At 46.2% G+C, this 17681-nt stretch overlaps 1 long non-coding RNA gene across 1 annotated transcript in view; it reads left to right on the top strand.

Annotated features, from left to right (window-relative positions):
- Positions 1 to 466: 466 nt before the first annotated feature.
- Positions 467 to 17681, top strand: part of LOC148125238 (uncharacterized) — a 34482-nt gene continuing 17267 nt past the window's right edge. The window contains exons 1-2 of the long non-coding RNA XR_015744400.1: positions 467 to 596; positions 14952 to 15037. This is a non-coding gene — a long non-coding RNA (uncharacterized LOC148125238). The remainder of the gene's footprint in view (positions 597 to 14951; positions 15038 to 17681) is intronic.

The raw sequence follows: 17681 nt of genomic DNA, 5'->3' as shown, positions 1-17681 counted from the left end.
AATTCCCAGAGACTGTTTGTGTAATGTTCAAGGAAATGCATTGGGCAGAATTCTGATTTCAAGGTGACAGTGGGATAATTTGGAGATTGCAATGTGAGCCTGGATGCACATGCCAGATTTTTAGTTTATCCTTGAGGAATGTAGGAATGCTAGAATATTTATTGATTTAGCTAAAGCATATTGTAAAGGGAATAAATTTGACTTATGGAATGCTTCATATGTTGATGGGGTTGAAGGATGATTGCTGAATGCAGTCAGAAGCGAGGCAGGAGCGAGAATAATTGGAACGCTTAGAAAGGGCTCGCCGAGAAACTAATGACACACCAGCTAGAGCAATCAACTTTAGAACTGACAATGAAGATACTGAAGTGGTAGACAGCTTCCGGCTCTTTGAGTCAGTTATTGACGGTAAAGGAACTGGCTGTCAAGAAATATGCCACAGATTATTAGCACTTGACAGAGTAGCCACAAAGACCTTGGAAAAGAGAGTCAGATACTGAGATCCATCTATTCTTACAAAGTTTCAGAATTGCTCAGACAATGTGTACGGAGTAAAGAGGATGGGTTTGAAGGTCAGAGGGAAGATCTCCACCAAGGTAACAAATCAGTGGTGGGATTCAAAAATTTTTACTACCGGTTCTGTAGGCGTGGCTTGATGAGCGTGGCTTGGCTTGATGGGCATGGCAGGGGAAGGTTACTGCAAAATCCCCATTCCCTCCCACCCCACTAACCTGCTTTCCAGCTCTATTCTCCTGTGCAGGGCAACAAAAGAAGACCCAGCTGATCGGCTGGGACTTGGGAGGCAGAGAATAGATGGGGGCAGGGCCATTCAGAGGCGGCATTTGCCGGTTCTCCAAACTACTCAAAATTTGTGCTACCGGTTCTCCAGAACTGGTCAGAATCTGCTGAATGCCACCTCTGTAACAAATGGATAAACAAGACATGAGCCCCAAGACAAGAATGTAGTTTATAAAAACACTTCAGACAACTACACACAGACAGGGAAAGAGAGAAACAGAGACAGAAACAGACAGACAGAATGAATGAATGAATGAATGAATGAATGAATGAATGAATGAATGAATGAATGAATGAATGGATGGATGGATGAGACAGAGGGAGAAATAGATAGACAGACAGACAGTGAAAGAGACAGAAGGAGAGGCAGAGAGAGAGGGAGAGACAGAGAGGGAGAGATAGACAGACAGAGTGAAAGAGACAGGGAGGGAGAGATAGACAGACAGGCAGAGTGAAAGATCAGAGGGGGAGAAAGAGGGAGAGAGACAGAGAGAGACAGACAGAGTGAAAGAGACAGGAGGGAGAGATAGACAGACAGGCAGAGTGAAAGATACAGAGGAGAGACAGAGAGGGAGACAGAGAAAGAAAGGGAGAGAGAGAGCAAGAGAGACAGAAGAGAGTGAAAAGCAGAGGAGAGATAGACAGACAGAGTGAAAGAGACAGGGAGGAGAGATAGACAGGCAGAGTGAAAGATACAGAGGGGGGAGAAAGAGGGGAGAGAGACAGAGAGAGACAGACAGAGTGAAAGAGACAGGGAGGGAGAGATAGACAGACAGGCAGAGTGAAAGATACAGAGGGAGAGACAGAGAGGGGGAGACAGAGAAAGAAAGGGAGAGGGAGAGAGCAAGAGAGACAGACAGACGGAGTGAAAAAGGCAGAGGGAGAGACAGATAGACAGAGTGAAAGAGACAGGGAGAGGCAGACAGACAGACAGACTGTACATCCTTCCCCCACCAACTAGTCAGAGCTGAAGAAGCTTCTTGGATGAGAAGGGAAATGTCTTCAAAGAAAAACCAGAAAGTCCAGTTGCCTCTTGCAGAAGCATCTTTGGGACAGCCATGAGCTGAATGATGGAGAATCTCCATAGACATTAAGAAATACATCTATTATGCTGTAGTTTGCTCCCTACACAACGTTGCTCCTTCCTATACTTCACTATTCAATATTGAGAGAGAGAGAGAGAGAGAGAGACAGACACCTTGGCATGTGGATTAATGCATTGCAGACCACAATTTGGGGGGGGAGACCACTTTGCACACATTAGTAAAAGGCGGCAGTCGCTTACGCGATTCTCTCAATTACATCTTATTAAGATTTCAGTTTCAGCTGGGAAATTGGTTATAGAAACAGATGTTTTTGAAATTGCTCGGATTTAACTTTGAAGCGCTAGGCAAAAATTGTTAAAGTATAGGATATTATCTCAATTACTACCAAACCACAGGTTACATTGGCAGCACGATCAGAATTTTTTAAACGTTCAGAAAATTGCTTTTTAAGGTTGGGCAAAAATGGGTCTGCTCTGATCATGAGCAAGAAAAAGAAGGTGCGGGAGAAACCTTGGTTTCTTATCACGGTTTAGCGCTAAAAAGACATAACTACAAATAGAGCCTATTATTTCCTATCCATTTTAATATTGCAATATCACACGGCTATGATTCCTTTGCGTGCCGAGAGCTGCAGAAGTCTAGGGTTTCCCTGTCCACCTGCTTATTTTGAACTAGAACATAAAATATGTATCACTCTGCAACCTGTGGGTGTCTACCTGTCCCAAATACTTCCTTTACAAGCTGCCATTCTTCCAACCCCATTAGAACTGGCAAGCCTAAGTGAGAGACAGAAAGTTTCCTTCCATTTTATGGGATAGCATAGCAGTAGTATTTAGACTTATGCACCACCCCATCGTGCAAGGGTCTTCGAACTTGGCAAGTTTAAGACTTGTGAACTTCAATTCCCAGAATTCCTGAACTAACATGACCGGAGGAAGAATTCTGGGAGTTGAAGTCCACAAGTCTTAAAGCTGTCAAGTTTGAAGGCCCCTGCCATAGTGCTATACAGCACTTCTCTGGGAGGTTTACAATGTAAGCATTATTTGTATATTGCTCCCAACAATCTGTGGTCGTCATTTTACAACCTTGAAAGGATGGAAGGCTGAGTCAACCTTGAGCCAGTCAGAATCCAACTGCTGGCAGTTGGCAGAATTATCCTGCAATCTTGCACTTTAACCACCGTGCCAACAGATGCTCATAAGACACCAAACACCATAGGTCTGGCAAGTGAGAAGGAAACTTCCTAAGAGCAGAATGACCAAATATAACCAGAAGCATCTCCTGAAGTCATAATGAGGTGCAAAAATATCAAAAGCAGCATTGTGTCACTGCAAGGCAAGTTTATTTATGGTAGAGCCATGGTGGTGCAGTGGTTAGAATGCAGGATAGCAGACTAATTCTGCCCACTGCCAGCAGTTCGATCCTGACTGGCTCAAGGTTGACTCAACCTTCCATCCTTCTGAAGTTGGTAAAATGAAAAACGAGATTGTTGGCTGACTCTGTAAACCATTTAGGGAGGGCTATAAAACACTGTGAAGCGGTTATATTAGTTTAAGTGCTATTGCTAAGTGCTATGCTATTGTTTTATTTTTCATTTATTAAATGTCAACATCGCTTTCAAGTTGGTAAGGCGAAGATGTAATCGGCGGCTTATTCCTGTGTGAACTGGTGAAGAGGATAATTTTATAAGCGATAACGGTGGACTGTCTTCTGAATAGACTGGGACTCTGGCGCTTCTTCTAAAGACTTTTACAACCTTCTGAACAAGCAAAGTCAATAGAGAAGGAAGATTCACTTAACAACCATGTTACTAACTTAATAACTGCAGTGATTCACTAACCGCCATGGTAAAAAGTTGTAAGATGAGGCAAAACGCACTCGCTTAGCCACTGTCTTGCTTAGCAATGGAAATTTTGGCTTAATGGCTACATGGTTGCCACAACCACGGGGATGTTGACATGGTCCTAAGTGTGATGACCTGGGGCGTGGCACAAAGGCAACACAGTCACATAAGTAAGAAGAGTCCCTTTAGTACTGTTCTGACCCAAACCTTGTTCCAAGGAAGCAAACACAAAACAGAGGTAACAGCAAAACCTTTTAATGATTCTTTATGAATTCCGTTCCTTCCCGGTTAAAAGGTTGTTTCAAACTAATTGTCTCTGATAAGAATGAGCCTTGATAAGGTTGCGCCAGGCTGCCAAGAATCTTAGATAAAGTTACTAAGAAATTTCAAACACAAAGAGTCTCCAAACACCAACCAAGATATTCCAAACGTCCACAAGGCTTGAGTGTAAAAACTTCTTTGCTTCCTGCAAAGAACTCTAGTTTCTCAGCTGGCTTTTATCTCCGAAGGGAGGGGCCATTACCTTGCAGCCTTTCTCTCAAGTTGCCCATGCTGCTGCAGCTGCTTTTTCCTTCGAGCAGCCCTGCGCGCATGCACACTGGGCACAGAGTCCTTGGGAATCTCTTCATCACTGCTGCCAGCCTCCATAATCTCTGAAGGCAGCATTCTACTCCCTGATAGTCCTGGCCTCATCCCTGCATCACACGCAGGCTCCTCATCTGAATCTTTAGTCTCCAAGAGCTCAGCCATCTGCACCTGCTGCTGGCAAACCACAAGTACCTCCAATTTTGCTCCCAATGTCCAGGTTACCTTCGCTGGAGAAAAAACTCTTTAAGTGGAGGAAACTCAGTTCGAAAACAAAGTGCATACAAACTGTAAAGAAAAATCCACACAAACCACGCTGCAGTAATTGACTTGACAGAGCAGGAGAAGGAATTGCAGATTTGAAAAGCCAGCAAAACACACACAGTTGGGAAGACGCCAGGAACCCAGACAAGCCTCAACAATACCAGATAATTCACAATTTGCTCTCAATAGTTGGCTGTGCGCAACTCCCCCTTTTAAACACTATGTTCCCAGCTGCAGCTAATTAAGGGAATCAGAGCCCTTTCCTCCCCTGTAAGCCATGCAACTCACATTGCTCCCTTCTCCGTTCCTCCCTGTGTGCCCTAGGATGAAGAGGGAGTGGGCCTGGGTCTTCCTCTGAATTCCCTCTCCCTTGTTCTACTTCTTCCCTGCTCTGCCCAGCTGGACTTTGCCCTTCCCCAGTTTCTTCCCCAGCCAATGGAGCCACACTCCCAATCCCTGTCAGCTGCTCAGCCTTCTCCTCGGAATCGGATTCCAACTGGGACATGACACTAAGCGTCATAAGTCATCATAACTTTGAATGGTCACTAAATGAATGGGGGTAAGTCAAGAACTACCTATACTAACTTTACCCTTTTCAAATGCTTCTCCGATGACAGAGAGCTTGCAAAGGCTTATTTCCTCGTTCAGTGATGGATTCTCTCTTGTTGACAAAGTCTGTTTGACAGTGTGGAGAAGGTCTAATATATGACACTAGGAAAGAAGAACAGGTGCTCTCTGTGACACATTCCTAATCAGTGTGACATTTCAAATAAGATTGTTTCATGCAGCAGACACACAAAAATGACCTTGGTTTACTTCTAGAACTTACACCTTATGTAATATCATTGGACAGCAGTGGGTAGAATTTCAATTAGGATACAGCATAAAAGGAGCCGTATGAAGTGGTGCGGTAGCCTAGAGGTGGAGCTCTCACCTCACAATCAGGAAACTGTGAATTTGATCCTAGGTAAAAAGCAGATATTTCTCTCTCTGGGCACAGTCTCTCAAACAAAACTCCACATTGGTGACAGGAAGAGCATCCAGCCAGTAAACACTCTGCTATACCTCCATTCAGTTGCCCAGATTCCACCCCGCAAGGGATTAGGAGCTCATTAAAACATGATGATGGTAAAAGCTACCATATGATAAGATAGTTCTACCAAAACCTTCCAAAATAACCCAGGGAATGATCCGAGAATTAATTTTCAATAGTTGAAATGACCGAACGTATTCTGATTTGAAAGTTAAGTGTTCTATTTCCAGTAGAAAACAATACATGTCACAACCCTAACCCTAACCCTAACCCAGAGAGCAAACACAGACAAAGGCAGCAGCCCCCACCTTTTAAGGTTTAATCACAATTCTGTTCCTTTACAGATAAAAGGCTGCTTTCCAACAATTAGCTCCGACAAGAAAGAGCCTTGCCAAGTTGTTTGTCAAGGCTGCCAAAAACCCAGCGATAAGAACTAATTTACAGAATTCACCAAACACGAACAAAGATGCCCACCAATTGAGCTTCAGAGCTTCTATGCTGTCTGCAAAGAATGCTTTTCCAAACCTGGCTTTTATCCACTTCAGAGAGGGGCCAGTACCTTGCAGCTTGCTGTAATTGTTCTTTCCTCTGAGCAATCCTTCGTGCACGTGCACTTGGCACAGGCTCCTCGGGAACCTCCTCACCACTGCTGCCAGCCCCCACAATCCCTGAAGGCAGCAGTCCACTCCCTGATAGGTCCTGGCCCTTCATCAAAGTCCTCGCTCTCCTCAGCCATCTGCACCTGCTGCCGGCCAACCACAACAGGGGTTTGTTCCCTCTGTTTATTTACAATAGCTTGCTGTGCCCCTTGCGGTGGGGAAACAGTTTCTTCCTTGGAGGTTCGTTGATTAGAATATTATTCTCTGCTTGTTGGTCTGCGTTAAACCTTGTTTATCTCAATGTCGGCTGAGGGAGAGGATGTGGGTGAATCAGGGGTGACATTCAATTTTTTCCCCTATCAGCTTTGTGGGCATGGCTGTGGGAGTGGCTTGGTATACTTGGTATAATAGTAATAGCAACCAGGGGCAATTTTTTACCAATTCAAATCGTCCCTACCACCTCTCCCAAGGTGGGCCGAGGTGACTGAATTTCACCCCTGCTTCTGGTCATTTCTTTTAGGAAGTGATGGAAAGACTGGAGGCTAAAACAAATGAAGAACGGTTGCAGAAACTGGGACTGGTAGTCTAGTGAAAAGAAGGACCAGAGGAGACATGAGAGCAGTTTTCCAATAATTGAGGGGCTGCCACAGAGAGGAAGGAGTCAAGCTCTTTTCCAAGGCACCAGAAAGAATAATGGATGGAAAATCAACAAGGAGAAATTCAACCTAGAAATAAGGAGGCATTCTCTGACAGTGAGAACAATCATACCAATGGAACAGAAGTTGCCTTCCAAAATTATGAAAGCTTCATCACTGGAGGCTTTCCAGAAGAGACTGGCTCTGTCAGAAATGCTGTAGGGTCTCCTGCTTGGATAGAGGGTTGGACTAGATGACCTACAAGGTCCCTTCCAACTCTGTTAATCTGCAAATGATGTATTTTAATTGGTTTAGGATTTTCCCTGATTGCATTCTGAGGGAAGCAGAAAATGTTGGCTTGCAAAAAGAAAGCAAATGTTTTCGAAGAAAGGGAGCGGAAACAGGAAGCGTGGCTGAGAAAGACCCGTCTCTTAGTTTCCGTAGATTTGCAAATGTCTCTCCAAATCTCTCAGAGAGAATGAAGCAATTATCGAAGGAAAATGATAAAGGGTAATGAAGCAAAGACCATCTGGGTGAGAAGCACAAAAGCAATTTGGGAGGAAAAGAATTTAAAGCTTTCACGGTTGCTGAACTTATATTTCCTCTCTGCAGATGTTTTATGATGAGGCTAAGATCATCCGTGTGCAGGAGAATGGGATCTGATCTTACAAGGAAGTCCTCGTCTTACGGCAGTTCACTTAGTGACTGCTTGAAGTTACAACATTGCTGACGAGAGGAGCTTCTGACCAGGGGTGGGATTCTACCAGTTCAGACCGGTTCTGGTGAACCGGTAGTTCTGGTGATCATTTGGCTCCGCCCACCTGCCCCTGCCCTTTCCCTGTGCTTTATTTCCTTGTTTTGGAGCACAGCTGATTCGTGCGGCAGAGTGGTTTTGCCGCGCCTCAGCTGTTTTACTCACCGGGGTTGCAGTAGAAAGTGTCAGCCTCCAAGAATCCTTCTTCTGCTTGTCTTTCTGGTTGCCATAAAAATGGGGGGAGGGAAGAATAATTGGGCTGGGTGGGAGGAAGAGTGCTAGAGGTTTAAGTTGGTGAAATGTTAAAGTTGGGATATTTTTTCACTATGCTTACTTGCTTACTGCACAGATGTAGCCCCTTATCTGTCTAAGCCAAGGTCAACCATCTTGGCATACTAGATGTCTGAAATACCACCTGAAGATGCCTGTCATGCCCTTGTTGGAATCTGATTCTGTGGGGGAGGTCGAACAGCTGACAGGGAGTGGGAGTGTGGCTCCAAGTGCTATTGCTATTGTTATTTTTGCCTCCAGATAGAGCTCATTTGGTAAGTGTTAAGTTTGAGCAATGAGAGGCTGAACCAGAGCATGAGTGCAACAGTACTTTATTTTACAAATAAAGGGCTGACCGTGCTTGCCAAGCCTGGAACTGGCTCGCAGCAATCAGCAGCCAGTTGGACCCCGCAGCCTGCTTTTATAGCTGGCTGCTGGGGAAGAACTGACCAATGGGAATGGGGGAATAATGCCCACACAAAGTGAGTGGACCTGAGTGAGAACTCCTTGAGTCCTCAGGACATAACACCCCTTCCCCCAGATGCGAACACGCATAGTCCTTGAGGTAGATGGGGGTTTGTGTTGGCGCCTCGGAGCGGCGCAACTCGGGAACATTGTCTGACTGTTCGGTATCAGTCTGTGACGGTTGAGCTGGCATAGTGTCGCCAACACTCTCTCTGGACTGGGCATCCTCGAAACCACCGGGTTGGTTTCTGGAGTCAAACTCTCGTGGGTTGGATCCGGTTGATCAACTCTCTGGGCGCTGTTGTCCGAGTTTGGGCTGACCGGGCGACCGCTGGTGCAGACTGGTCACTGGGTGCGGTGTGGCTGGGTGGCGGATGGGACGGTTCCCCTCGACTGGAGACTCTGGATTCTTGTTTGCGAGGTTGCTGAGGCGCCTTCTGAGTTGGTCTATGTGTCTCCTCCAGACGCGACCATCCTCCAGCCTGACTCTATATGATCTCGGTCCGGTGACGGCGATGACCACGCCCGGAATCCAAAGTGGGTCCCCAGCGAAATTCCTTGCGAATATCGGCTCCTGTAACATAAAATGTCTAACCCCGAAGTGGAAGCGAGGGGAGAGTCAGGGCAGTATTGTGGGTGCAGTCTATCTAATACAGTCCTCAGGCGCCGGCCCATCAGAAGTTCCGCTGGGGACTTATTGGTGACTGCACAGGGGGTTGAGTGCTGGCTCATCAGGAACCGTGAGAGTTTGTGGTGCCAGTCATCTTTGCCAAACCTAGCGAGGGCCTCTTTGGTGGTCCTGACGGCCCTTTCAGCCAACCCATTACTCGCAGGGTGAAATGGGGCTGTGAAAATGTGGCGAATGCCTAGGTTGGCTGCAAAACGGCTGAATTCTACTGATGCGAACTGTGGGCCATTATCGGAGACCAAGGAGTCGGGTAGTCCATGGGTAACGAACAGGCGCGTTAACACGTTGGTGATTGCTAGTGTGGTGGTCGTGGATAGCTGCGCCACGTCTATCCACTTGGAATAAGCGTCCACGACCACTAGGAACATCTTTCCATGCACGGGCCGGCCAGATCGATATGGATTCTAGACCAAGGGCGCTGGCGCTCTCCCATCTGGTAGGGGTGGCGATGGGGGAGCAGGACGGGATTCCTGGCAAATGCTGCAGGAACTTACCCAATTGACAATGTCCTCGTCTAGACCCGCCACCATACGTAGCTGCGTGCCAACGCCTTCATTCTCACAATGCCGGGTGTCCCTCATGCAACGCTTCCAGGACTCGGTGCGCAGCGAGGTCGGGATGACCACTCGAGTGCCCCACAGTAGACAACCCTGCAAACTGGACAGCTCCTGCATGCGAGTCTTAAAGGGCGCGAATTTGTTATCAACATTGCCTCCGGCCACCCCCTCCTCACCCAGTCGAGCACCTGGGCGAGCGTTTGGTCTGCCTTGGTTTTGGCGGCGATGTCAAGGGCGGTGATGGGCAGGTCCAACTGGGTGATTTCAAAAATGGCATTGACAGGAGCTGGGTCTTCAGCCGGAGCGGGTAAGGGGCAGCGACTGAGTGCGTCAGCGTGGGATAGAGTTTTGCCCGGCGGTGGATAAGTTTGTATGAGTAGGCCGCTAGGAAAAGCGTCCACCTTGTCATCCGAGGGGAGAGGACTTGAGGTGTCTGTTTGTCGCCGGCCAGTAGGCCCAGGAGGGGCTTATGGTCGGTGACCAGTTCGAAGAAGTGGCCAAAAGGAATTCGTGAAACTTTTTCACGGCTGCAACAGCTGCTAGGGCTTCCTTGTCTATTTGGCTGTAATTTCGCTCCGTGGCCGAGCGTCCTGGAGAAAAAGGCGATGGGGGCCTCGGCGCCATTGGCGAGTCGGTGACTAAGGACCGCCCAATTCCAAAAGGGGATGCGCTGCTGCCAGTACTAAAGGAAGGTTGGGGTCGAATTGGATGAGCACTGCCTCTGACGTAAGTAGTGATTTGACGGCGTTAAACGCCTGGTCTTCTTTGTGCCCTCAGTGCCACGGTGACTTTTTGTCTAGTAATCTGTGTAGGGGTTCGGCTACTGAGGCTTTATGGGGCAAAAAGGATGCATAAAAGTTTAGGAGTCCCAAGAAAGCTTGTAGCTCCGTTTTAGAGGTCGGTGTGGGAGCTTCGTGGATCGCCCTGACCTTGGACTCCAGGGGGTGAATGCCAGAGGCGTCAATTTTATAACCCAGAAAGTCCACCTGTCTAGTGGCAATGGCGCATTTTTCTTTTTTAACTTGAGGCCATGCTGTCTGAACCTCTCTAACACTGCTCGCACTCTCTGGAAGAGTTGGGGTCTGTCCCTGGCCGAGACCAAGATGTCGTCAAGTAGGGTACTACACCAGGGAGGCCCTGTAAAATCCGCCCATGAGGGATTGAAAAATACCCGGGCAACACTTACGCCAAATTGGAGACGCTTGCATCGGAAGGCACCCCTGTGAGTGACGATGGTCTGAAGTTCCGCTGTTTGGTTATCAACAGGGAACTGTTGATATGCTTGAGACATGTCCAATTTAGCAAAAATACTGCCCGGTTCGAATGTGTGCAATAAGTGCTGAATGACGGGCACGGGTAGGCGCTAACTTGTAAATATTTATTGATTGTTGTCTTGTAGTCCGAGCAAATTCTCAGGCTACCATCTTTTTGAGGGTGTGACAATGGGCGTCTCCACTTGGCGAAATCTGTTGGCTCAATGACCCCTTGTTTTAGTAGTTTATCCAATTCAGCGTCTAGTTTTGGTCAAATAGCAAATGGAACTCTACGTGGTTTTAATCTGATTGGGACTGCCTGGGGGTCAACGGTGAACGAGATGGGGTTCCATTATAACACCCCAGCTCCTCGCTGAACACATCTGCGTAGTCAGCGAATAAGGAGTCAGTGTCTGAGGTTGAGACAGCATGGACTCCTGTTAACCCTAGGCCGAGGTGGGGAAACCAATCGAGCCCCAATAAGGTGGGTAGATTGCCGTTAACTACCACTAGAGGTAGGTGGCCTTTAAAAGCTCTAAAACTGACAAAGAACTTGCCTCTGCCGATCACGGGAATGGCCTTCCCCTGGTAGTCCTTCAGACCGAACTGGCATCTCTGAAGCCGGGTAGTAGATAGGCTGGGGTGGAGTCTCTTGAGGGTGTTCCACGAGATTATTGAGAGCGCTGACCCTGTGTCAACCTCCATGTGGCACGGTTTACCTTCTAGGAAACGGAGAGAGAAATTTTACTAACAGAGTGGCAAGTACGCCTGGCAAGGCGGTGCGCATGCGACAGTTTAATACTTGCCTCTGTGGTCCCGAGTGCGAGGACGGGGTCTTTGTGCAGCGCTTTGGGGGCTTGGCAGACTCTCGCAATGTGCCCCTCTTATGGCAGTTGTTGCAAACGGCTCCTTTAAACTTGCAGGTGGCCCTTTGATGTGATCCCCACAGGCTAGGCACAGGGTGATGTGCTTGGGTGGACCGGTGTATTCTTGTTTGGCCCCTACCTGCGACCGTCTGTCATTGGTGAGGCGATGGACATCGTTCTCATCGTTGTGGCCTTCCTCTGCTTCCACCTCTTCGGAATGGACTGGGAACGCTGCTAGCTTGGCGCTTGGGCCCTGAATTTCGGTGGCTGAGTTCGTTGCTAGCTCGGCTGCTAGGGCCTCCTCTACCGCTTGCGCGAGGTTGAGGTCTTTTTAGCTAGCAGTCGCCTCTGTAGGTTGAGATCCTTGACCCCACAAACCAATTGATCGAGGAGCATGTCCTCCAGGTATGTTCCAAACCCGCAGTGCAGGGCTGCTGTTCTGAGGGCGGCCATATATTGGTTGATGGTCTCCTTACTTGATTGCTTCCTCATTCGGAACGTGAACCTCCTGGCGATTTGTGAAGGCCTGGGAGCGTAGTGGTTTGTGAGGATCTCAAGCAACTTCGGACCACGGAACGTTTTTAATTCTCTCGGCGCCACGAGTGCTGCAGCGGTATCAAAACGGTGGCTCCGCAGTAGATTAGGAAATAGGATTTTTTCCGATGCTCTCCCGCATCCGACAGGCCGACCGCATCGATGTAATGATTGAAACGGTTCTTATACGATTCCCACTTCTCTTCGTCTGGTTTAAACGCCGGGAATACTGGATTGGAACTCATGGTGCTGGAACGGCTGGGCTACCTGGGGAGAAATCTCTCTGGGACTACGAACGCTCGTGAGTTACTAGTGATATCAGCTCTGGAGAGGTTTTTGCTACCCTCTCTTTCTCTCTCTGGGTTACCACGTTGGCTGCTAGCCGTTGGAGGTGTCTTGATTCGCGCCAAAAAAGTGGGCGTTAGTGACTCTCTACAGCGCTGTGCTGTGATTCCTACTGGCTCGAAATTCAAATGACACCCGTTTGAATTTCGCGCCAAAAATGCAGAGCGGCTGCGGCTCGCAGCGCTTCACTTTCCCGTAGCGAGGCTAACAAGCGGCTACAGACGCTTCTAACTATTTGACTCAGACCGCTTTCTCTGGCTGCGGATCTGCGTTTGCTCTTTTTGATCGCTCGCTTTCGCTAGCTGACCGCTCTCTCTGGCTGCGGATCAGCGTTTCCCTTGTTGCCAGCCGATCGCTCTCTCTGGGCTGTAGATCGGTGGCTAGTGACTCAGCGGTTGCAAGGTGCTTCTGGTAGCCATCCCATCCTCGTCGCCAGTGTTAAGTTTGAGCAATGAGAGGCTGAACCAGAGCATGAGTGCAACAGTACTTTATTTTACAAATAAAGGGCTGACCGTGCTTGCCAAGCCTGGAACTGGCTCGCAGCAATCAGCAGCCAGTTGGACCCCGCAGCCTGCTTTTATAGCTGGCTGCTGGGGAGAACTGACCAATGGGAATGGGGGAATAACGCCCACACAAAGTGAGTGGACCTGAGTGAGAACTCCTTGAGTCCTCAGGACATAACAGTAAGATTGATAGAATTGGTATTTAATTCTCAAACTGGATAGAAGGCACAGCATAATTTAATTTTCCTCTCAACTTTCTCTCAAGAGAGAGGACTAGGTAAACAGTGCCTGATAAATTGACTCGTATTTTGGGTGAATTCCTGGGTGAATTCTCCACACATCTATGAGCAAATCTTGATCTTCATTTATTATGGTTTTATCATCTTAGTAAGGAAAGGAAGATGATTCCATCTGATGAAGATGATGAGAAAGACTGCCTTTTCTCATCTTGAGTGATTTGTAGAAGAGCACTCTCAGAGAGACACAGTGAATTCAAAATGAAATATGAAATTTATAATACATTCAAGAGGAAGAGGCATTCGAAAAGTCTTCTACAAAAAGCAACCATTCAACTCAGCTAATGTCCTAGTTTACAGTAAGTTCACTATAGTGGTCCTTCATATATGACCACAACTGGGCCCAAAACTTTGTTTTGAAACATTTGTTAATTTTATGACCCATTTTATGACTTTTCTTGCCACAGTTGTTAAGTGAATCACTGAAATTGTTGAGTTAGTAACTTGGTTGTTAAGTGAATCTGGCTTCCCCATTGACTTCACTTCTCAGAAAATCACAGAAGATGATCACATAACCCCCGGGACACTGCAACTATCATAAATATGAGTTGCCAAGGGTCTGAATTTTGATCATAAGACCATGGAGATGCTGCGATGGTCGTAAGTGTGAAAAGCGGTCATAATTCACATTTTCAATGCCATTGTAACTTCAAATGATCACTAAATGAATTGTTGTAAGTCTAGGAAGCAGTATATAAGTTTAAGTGCTCTTGCTCTTTTTTCCCCCAAAATAAGATCCGTCTTATATTTTTTTGCCACCAAAAAAGGCACCAGGTCTTATTTTTGGGGTGGTGGTCATCCACTGACTAACCTCACTTGCGTGCGTCACCCCCAGCCTCCTTTTCGTTGTCAGAGGTCTTCAGGATCTTCTTCTATGGCCGGCAAGGCTTTCCTGAAGGCCTCTGCAGCCAATAACAGAGTTCCAGATCGATTCGGAGCTTTGTTATCTGCTACAGTGGCCTACAGTAAAGATTTGCCAGCCTTGCTGGCTGCAGAACAAATGGGCCGGCAAGGCAGATGTTGGGGTGTGAGAGGCCTGGCTACAACTGTTCAAAGGTAAGTAGTAGGGCAGCTCCACTCCTCCCATCCCCACCCTAGCTTAATTTTTACCTGTGCACTCTGAAATGAGCAGGATCTTAATTTAGGGCTTATTTTGGGGGGGGCTAGGGCTTATATTGGGCACATGTATAAAAATCAAGCTAGGACTTACTTTCAGGGTAGGTTGTATTTTGGGGGAAAACATGGCATGCTATCCTTCTCTAAGACCTTTAACTTTCAAATAATACTAAAAGGTCAAAAAGTTGAAAAACTTGAAGGAGGGAAACTACTTTTTCTGCTGTTGCCTTGGACATTTTTATCTTGAAATAGGAATACATCGTACCTTGGTGGCTGTGAATTCACAGCACCATATGTTATGATAGGGCTCACTGCGCCATTTCACTATTTTCATAAATACAAACGCACATATCCCTTGACAAATGCATTCATGTTTATGGTTTTCCCCTTGGCTTCTCTCTTAACAAGCATCTTTGTCATCAAAGTGATCACCTTGCTAGTGCCTTCGTTTTCATTAGGAGCGTGGCTTCATGTCATTTCTCCTTCTAATCTAATTTTCAGAGTCAATTATGATTCCATTATCTCCGTGATTGTACGGCGGTCGGCTTGCAGACGATGTTTAATCGGCGACTTGCAGGCCTGACGGGGTAAGTGCTTCCCATTATTTTAGAATTTATGCGGAGATGAAACGCTACGATTTTGCATGCTGAAAATTTTATCTGTCGTGAAATCAACTTTAGAAGGACAAATAACGTCCAATGATGGTTTGGAAAAAGCTATTCAGCTGCCATTTCCCTTCTTCAACCACTTGTAGAGACAAGATAAGTATGTATGCGTTTAGGGTTATATACGGAATTTCTAACAATTATAGATCTATATGCCGTGGTGAGAGAGGCCATGTGGGCCCAGGGACAGGATAGTAATTGGACCTCCCATATGTATGAGGACAGTAGCCCAATCCTGCTAAGGGGTCACAGTCAGTCCCTCAAGTTTTCACGCCCTGATCCACCCTTGCAATCTATCTAGAATAGAATAGAATAGAATAGAATAGAATAGAATAGAATAGAATAGACCTGGGAGGTCTTTTACTCTAGCCACCTACTCAAGCATGAACCCTACACCAGAGGTGGTACTCAGCATGTTCTGACCAGTTCTGGAGTAGCGGTAGCAGAAATTTTGAGTAGTTTGTAGAACCGGCAAATACTGCCTCTGACTGGCCCTGCCCCCATCTAGTCTCTGCCTCCTGAGTCCCAGCTGATTGGCTGGGTCTTCTTTTGTTGCCCTGCAAAGGAGAACGAAGCTGGAAAGCAGGTTAGTGGGGTGGGGAGGGAATGGAGATTTTGCAGTAACCTTCCCCTGCCATGCCCACCAAGCCACGCCCACTGAACCGGTAGTAAAAAAAAAAAATTGAATCCCACCACTGCCCTATACCATTTCAGACAAGTGTCTGTCCAATCTCTTTTTAAAAACCTCCAGTGATGAAGCACCCACAACTTCCAGTGGCAAGCCGTTCCACTGGTTTGTTGTCTGTTAGAGAGTTTCTCCTTAATTCCAAGTTGCTCCTCTCTTTGGAAAATAAGTTGACCACTTTCTTCTTTGTGACAGCCTCTCAAATACTGGAAGACTGCTATATCATGTCCCGCCCCCCTCCAGTCCTTTTTTTCTCTAAACTAGCCAAACCCAAATCCTCCAATTGTTCTTCATATGTTCTAGTCTCCAGGCCCTTAATAATCTTAGTATCTTTTCTCAGAACTTTTTCCAAAGTCTCAACATCTTTTTTCATAGTATGGTGACCAAAATTGGTTGCAGTATTCTGTTTGTCGTCTTATCAAGGCTTTAGACCCAGGGGTGCGATTCTACCGGTTTGCACCTATTTGCTGGAACTGGTTGTTAACATTCTAAGCAGTTTGGAGAACCAGTTGTTAGAAGAAATTACTGGGCTAGTCCTGTAAGGAAGGCAGGAAGGAAACATTCTGGTGTTGCTTAAAGAAACTGCCTCTCCGTTAACCCTTATTACATTTTTGGCAGGACTAGACTTCCTGTCTCAGGAACTTCTCTGGAGTTTCTTTTCCCCTCCTTTGCTGTTTTTTTGCTTGTGTGGAGTGACCATTCAAAGTTACAATGGCACTGAAAAAAGTGACTTATGACCGTTCTTCACCCTTACGATTGTTGCAGCATCCCCACAGTCATGAGAGGCCAGGCGAAGAGATGCGTGCCTCGATGTGAGTGATATTGAGTTGGCCACACACAGCCAATAACATGACCACCAAGCCACACCCACCCACTAAGCCACGCCCACAGAACCGGTTGTTAAAAAATTTGAATCCCACCCCTGTTTATACCTGGAATACTGCATCCAGTTTTGGTTCACCACATTACCAAAAGAAAAAAGAATAAAAGACCATGTGGGTCATGGGATCCATTTTGCAAACTTCTGTGGTCAGAAATCAAGGAGTACCTCTATGCTGCATTTATAAAGAGAGAAATAAAATGGTGAAGACTGGAAAATTGTACTATTCATAAAACGTCTAAAAATGATGAAATTATTTGAAAGTCTTCATTGCTTCTTGGCTGAAAAATATTGAAGTCTAATGGAAGTCAGAACTAACTCATTCTGTCTGAGCAAATGTCTCTCCAGAATTTTGTTTTAGCTTAACCCTTGAACTTCGCTTTCTCGGATGCTTTCATTTGTCTGGCTGCTTTATTAAATATTTCACTGCACAAACTTGAAAATTCAATCAAACAAAATGCAGAGAGACTTTAATAATACAAAAGCAGAGCAGATATACGTATTCTGCACAGTACAATATTTATCGAAGCATCTGGGGGCACATGGAAGCATCAAACATCAAATTAAACTGCAGAGCTAGTTAATGAATCTAACTTTTACCGTAAAAAAACAACACATAAACTTAAAGACTAAATACCGTTATTGGGAGGATTAAAATATCATACATAATAATTTCAAATAGGGTCTTTTTATGTATCTTTCCCAGGTATATTGCATTATTTAAAAGCTACTTTTATTTCATATTGCTAAGTCATTCATTCATTCATTTGTTTGTTTGTTTATTTATTTATTTGATTTTTGTCCCGTCTTTATTATTGTACGAGCTCAATACCCATGAAACTATGTGGTTGGGCTTAGTTTTGGGGGAGGAAAATAAGGGGAAAAAATTCTGCCTCTGCCTACCAGCATCCACTGATATTCATTTGGCTAGTATCCTGTCAGTGTGTGAGAGAGTTGAGGGCTGTTTGGAAACTCAAACAGTATTTGCTGTGTGAGCAAAA

The sequence above is a fragment of the Pseudonaja textilis genome, chromosome 7 (genome assembly GCF_049901715.1).
Source record: "Pseudonaja textilis isolate UNSWEBS1 chromosome 7, rPseTex1.2, whole genome shotgun sequence".
NCBI classification, from domain to species: Eukaryota; Metazoa; Chordata; class Lepidosauria; order Squamata; family Elapidae; genus Pseudonaja; species Pseudonaja textilis.
The sequence above is the reverse complement of the archived record's forward strand: the minus strand, read 5'-3'. Positions and strand labels throughout refer to the sequence as shown.